General features: G+C 42.4%; 1 long non-coding RNA gene across 1 annotated transcript; it reads left to right on the forward strand.

Annotated features, from left to right (window-relative positions):
• The first annotated feature begins 643 nt into the window (after positions 1 to 643).
• On the forward strand, positions 644 to 3,575 carry LOC116071087. The gene is made up of 2 exons (XR_004110701.1): positions 644 to 1,170; positions 2,942 to 3,575. It is a non-coding gene; the product is annotated as an uncharacterized LOC116071087 (long non-coding RNA).
• Positions 3,576 to 5,688: the final 2,113 nt, after the last annotated feature.

Below are 5,688 nucleotides of genomic sequence, written 5' to 3' on the forward strand. Positions count from 1 at the left end.
AAAAAAAAAAAAAAAAAAAAAAAAGAAAGTTTAGATTTTATTATGGTGTTTTCAACCTCTGCTCCCAAGAAGCTCTTGTTCTCACCCCCACCTTTGAGCTGGTTTGGTTGATTTTCTTCTCTCCCTTTGTCTCCTATCTTATTGCCCACTTTGTACCCAATTCCTCTTCCCATTCCTGGAAATCTCTTTCCCCCTCTCGTGGTTTTGATTCTTGTTTCATAGCCTGTACCCACACCCCAACCTCTTTTACATGCATACATGTAAATCTGAGATCTGCACATGAGACAAGTCACGCTGTTTTTGACTTTGAAAGCCTGGCTCACCTTACTTGATAGACTTCCCAGATCCATTCATTTCCCCCTGCAAACTTCAGGATTTTATTTTTCCTTACAGCTGAATAAATTTCCATCGTGTGTGTGTGTGTGTGTGTGTGTGTGTGTGTATAATTTTCACTATCCATTCATCTGTTGATAGACGTGTTGGCCCAGTCAGAAGGACTACCACTACAAAATCTACCAACAGCGCTGGCTAAATGGCTCTGTGAGCAAAGGCAGAAGCTACCGTATCTGACGACCTGAATTCTATCTGCAGGGCTCACGTGGTGGAAGGAGAAAACTGACTCTTACGAGTTGTCTCCCGACTTCCACAAGCTCATTGTGGCATATGCCTTTCTGCTACTAAATAAATAAATCAACAGATAAATGTAATTTAAAAATTTAAAAAGAAAAGTTCTGATAACAGATGCTTGCTAGGATTGGAGGAAAGGGAAGCTTATTCACGGTTGAGGGAGTTGTAATTTAGCTCTACCATTGTGGAAATCAACGTGGGGCTTTCTGAAAAACTTAAAATTAGTAGCTCATTAGCTTTTCTCAAACTTGACACAAGCCAGAGTCACCAGGGAAGAGGGAACCTCGGTTGATGAGTTACCTCTACCAGATTGGTTTGTGGGCATTTTTAGACCAGATTGTCTAAGTGGCATCTTTTTCTTGATTGTTGATTGATGTGGAAGGGCCCAGCCCACTGATAGAGGCCGGCCTGAAAGGTATTAGAAAGGTAGCTGAATAGAAGCCCTAGAGCAAGCTAGTAACCAGCACTCTTTCGTGGTTCCTGCCGCTGCTCCTTCCTGAGTTCCCACCCAACTTCCCTCAGTGTCAACTGTGATCAGGATGTGTAAGTAAAATAAACACCTTTCCCCCCAAGTTGCTTTTGGTAGATATTTTATCACAATGGAAACCAAATGAAGATATAAATTGGCACCAGAGAATGGGATCTTGTGATGGATCTGACTGTGGTGGTTTTTTTAGGAGAGTTGTGGAAGCGCTCTGAACTTTGAACTGGAAAAACCATTGAAAGCTTAGAGCTTATTGAGCTATGCTGATGGAGACTGGAAGATGAGGGTTAGGGTTAGGGTTAGGGTTAAGGTCTAGTGTTAGGATTATGCTGAGAGAGATGGAGACGATGGAGGTCTGATAGTGGAATTTTAGAAGGACTTTTGGCAGTCTTAAACGACTTTATCTGGGCTCTTTGGTTACTACTTTGAATTAAGAATTTGTGGTTTCTTGTCAGCTGGGGTGCAGTTAGCTGTGATCAACAGGAGACCAGAAACACTGAAGTGAAACCTTTGCTTTACTGGGACAATTGATGCTGGTTTTCCAGGGCTGATAAATCACCTGTAACTACCGAGAGACCAGCATCCCTGAGGTGAAATCTTCTGGGAGTATTTTCTCATGGTTAGCACACAGAAGCTGTGGTCTAGAGAGGGCCAGGGCTGCATCTTAAGCTGGTAGTAGAACTTGGCAGTGTGTAAGAGTCTTTCCCACATACACTGGCTTTGGTGGTACACAAACTGTAAGACTGAATGATTATGGAGAGTGGCTGGGGCTTGACAGTGTGAAAAGCCACGAAGGGCTTTTGGGGAAGGTGCAACTGCAGTGAATTGGAAATATCAGAACTGTGGAATTACTACCCAGGTGTGAGCAGAGCTGTGTTGAGCCTGCCTTCAAGACAAGCTGTGGATATTCCAAGATGTAGAACTGGAGAGGTGGGGCAACCCAAGTCCCATGGAGCCCAGATGATCATGAATAATTAGCAGACAGTGGGTAATGACCTATTTACAATTAAATTTTGGTTTTCTTTGGTCATATTGTAATTGTGTCCCGTTGTTCCCTCTTGGACTAAGACAATATTTAAACTATTTTGGGCCATACAAGATCCCACAGTTAATAATCTTTGGATTTCAAAAGAGGCTTTGGACTTTTAAAGTGTTGAAAAAACTTAAAGACTTGTGGGACTTTTAAAGTTATATTAATTTTTACATTGTGATGTTAATATGTGATCTTGGGGATAAATAAAAAAGAAAAGGTTACAGTTTAACAGTATTATGTTTATGCTGTTTGTGTCACATTGACAAGAGGTTAGTTGTACTGGTTAGTTTTTCTCAACTTGACAAACTGGAGTCACCTGAGAAGAGTGAACCTCAGTTGAGGAATTGCTTCTATCATGTTGGTCTTGGGCATGTCAGTGTGGCATTTTCCTGATTTTTTTATTGATATGAGAGGGTATAGCCTACTGAGGGTGTTGCCACTCTTGCACAGCTGGTATTGGGAGGTATCAGAAAGGTAGCTGAACACAAACCTGAGATCAAGCCAATAAGCAGCATTCTCTCACGGTTTCTGCCTATGTTTCTGCTTGAGTTGCTGCCCAAGCCAAATAAACCCTTCCCCTTTCAAGTTGTCTTTGGTAAGTGTTTTATCACAGCAATAGAAAGCAAACTTGGACAATCTTCCATATGATCTACTGAAACCACTTTTGGGCATGTGCCCAAAAGACTTCATATCCTACTAGAGAGACACTTGTACACCCTGTTAACTGCTTCTCTCTTCACAAAAGCAGGGGAAAACAGCCTATTAAGTGTCCTTAACACCTTTTGATTTCTTGCTAGGTGTCTCTGAGCTGCAGCATGGGGGTGCACACTCACAATCCCAGCACTTCAGAAGCAGAGGCAGGATGTTTGCAGGTGTGAAGGCAGCCTGGACTACGTAGTATGAAGCTATCCTGGGTCTTAGATGAGACCCCCCGCCATCTTACAGAAATGAAAAAGCAAAAAGGAACAAAACCAAAACCGCAGAAGGAATTGCATTCCACAAAAACACATGCAATCAAACACATGTTACCACTGCTTCCTGTCTGTCTCCATTATCTGCCTCTACTTCTGGTTTCGCTTCCTGCCTTTCTTCTCCATTTCAAACTAAACAACTCCTGTGGGCTGCAGAGTTATACAAACTATGGGGTAAAAGGAAATTCCTCCTGGAGTAACCGTGGTGCCCATGCTTTGCTGGTCTGGGTGGGTTGTTTGCCCTTCATTACTTTATCTTTTGTTCTCATTACATTTGTTCCTTCAGAATGGCAAGCGAGCTCAGCAGATAAAAGTGCTTGCCATAGGCACCAAGCCCGATGACCTGAGTTTGATCTTCAAGTGGAAGAAAGAATGGACTCTAAGGAGTTGTCCTCTGACCCAAGGTGTGCCCCCAATAACCAGGGTAAATAAATAATAAAAGATTGATTCTTTTCTTTGACAGTTTTGATCACTGCACCTCTCTGAATCCCTCAAACCTCTTTTGCCTCCTCTCCTCCCTACGAGTCACGCATGGCTTCTGTTTTATTTTGTGAGCCGATGAGTTTAACCAGGACCATCTGTGTGACCATGGGTTTGGAACTGTTGATGTCTGGGGCCTGATGGGCTCAAGGGTGGGTATGTCACTGAAAATGATGCCAATAATTCAGAAGGGAGTGGTAGGGATCCTCCTTAATCCATGAGTGACTATTGACAAGTCAAATCTTTCACAGGCCTACTGCAGATAACTTTGTTGGTCACAACTGCAGTGACTGTGAAATGTCAAGAAGACAACATTTCACCACCTTTCTCCCAATCTTCTTGCTCTTAAAATCTTCTGGGATGTTTCCTGAGCCTCCAAGGAAGAGGTGGTGGGAGTGTTGATGATGCAGGGACTTTGGGAATCTGTTTGGCAGGTTTATTTTCATAAAGTTAAACACTAACTGTGATGGTTACCACCGGCTGTTGATAGTAGGGTCTAGATTTTAGACTCTAGAAGCACCCAAGAGACAAGCCTCTAGGCATATCTGTGTGAAGATTTCTAGATCAGGTTAATTGAGGTAGGAAGACCTACCCTGACTACCTGACTATGGGTGGCATCATCCCCCACTCGGAGGTGGGTCTTAGATGGAATGTAGAGAGTGAGCTGATCACCAGTGTTTGCTATTCTCTGCCTCCCAACTGTGGATCCAGGTGACACATTGCCTCAGACTCCCATCACCATTACTTTCCAACCATGATGCACTGAACTCTTGAACTGTGAGGCAGAATAAATCTTTCTTTACTTTAGCTGCTTGTTGGGTATTTTGTCACAACAATAGAAAACGTAACTAATGCCTACATTCCCATCATGATGCTATCTGGCACGATGTGACCTGGCCAGAGCAGAACCATGCTATTTGGACTTTTTAATGTTCCAGAAATGTACCAACCTTCTTAACTTTGGGGAAAATTTTAACATTTCAATTTTTGATATCTATTTGCTTATCATTTTTGGTGGTATGTATGTGTGTGTGAACACATGTGTGTGGATGTGTGTATGGACACACTCCTCCATGAAGGTGTATATGGAAGCCAGTGTCAGCTGTTTTTCTCACTCCTTATTTCCTCACCTCACCTGATTTTTTGAGAGGGTTGATTACTAAACTGGAGCCCACCATTCTGCCTAGACTGGTTGGCTGCAAAACCCAGGATCCATTCATTTCATTTCCCCAACACTGGGTTTACAGATGCATGCTGATGTGTCTGGTTTTTATGTGGGTCCAGGGGATCTCAACTCAGGTCCTCATACTTTTACAGTGAACACTTTTTAAAAAAATTTATTTTTTTATATGAGTACATTGTAGGTATCTTCAGACACACCAGAAGAGGGTGTCGGATCCTTTTTTATAGATGGTTGCAACCCACCATGTGGGTGCTGGGAATTGAACTCAGGACCTCTGGAAAAGGAGTCAGTGCTTTTAACCACTGAGCCATCTCTCTAGCTCATAAACACTTTTCTTATTGAACCATCCCTCAGCCCTTCTCTTCTTTATAATGTGTGAAGCCTTAGGTATTTTGTTTGTGTGATGAAAAACAGGTGAATACATGAATCAAAAGGGCTCAGTGGTTAAGATCACTTTCTGCTCTTGCAGAGGACCATAGTTTATTTCCTAGCACTCACAATGGGTGCCTCACAACCACACATAACTCTTGATGCCCTCTTCTGGCTTCCATGGATACCTTAATTAATACATATATGCATACAAACCTATGCAGGGACTTGGTTCATTGGGAGATAGGCTCATCTTACCAACTCATCATAAGCTTATGCATTTATGGAAAAGTCATCATGCATGCTGGGTGAAGACTTTCTAGAGGGGCTGACTTTGTGTTGCCTGTCCATCTGTTAGTAACCCCTTATATATGCTAATGAATAAGCCCAGTAAACTCATTCGTTCCCCATAAGTAAGTCCAAAGAACTCATTTGTTCTCTAGGATGAACTTCATTGACTCAAACTTTGATTTATCATTTTGGACTTGTAAGGAAGTGTAGACTAGACATTGCTTAGTTACTCTCCTTTCAAATTCTCACA

This window comes from Mastomys coucha, unplaced genomic scaffold, assembly GCF_008632895.1.
Source record: "Mastomys coucha isolate ucsf_1 unplaced genomic scaffold, UCSF_Mcou_1 pScaffold22, whole genome shotgun sequence".
In the NCBI taxonomy this organism is placed as follows: Eukaryota; Metazoa; Chordata; class Mammalia; order Rodentia; family Muridae; genus Mastomys; species Mastomys coucha.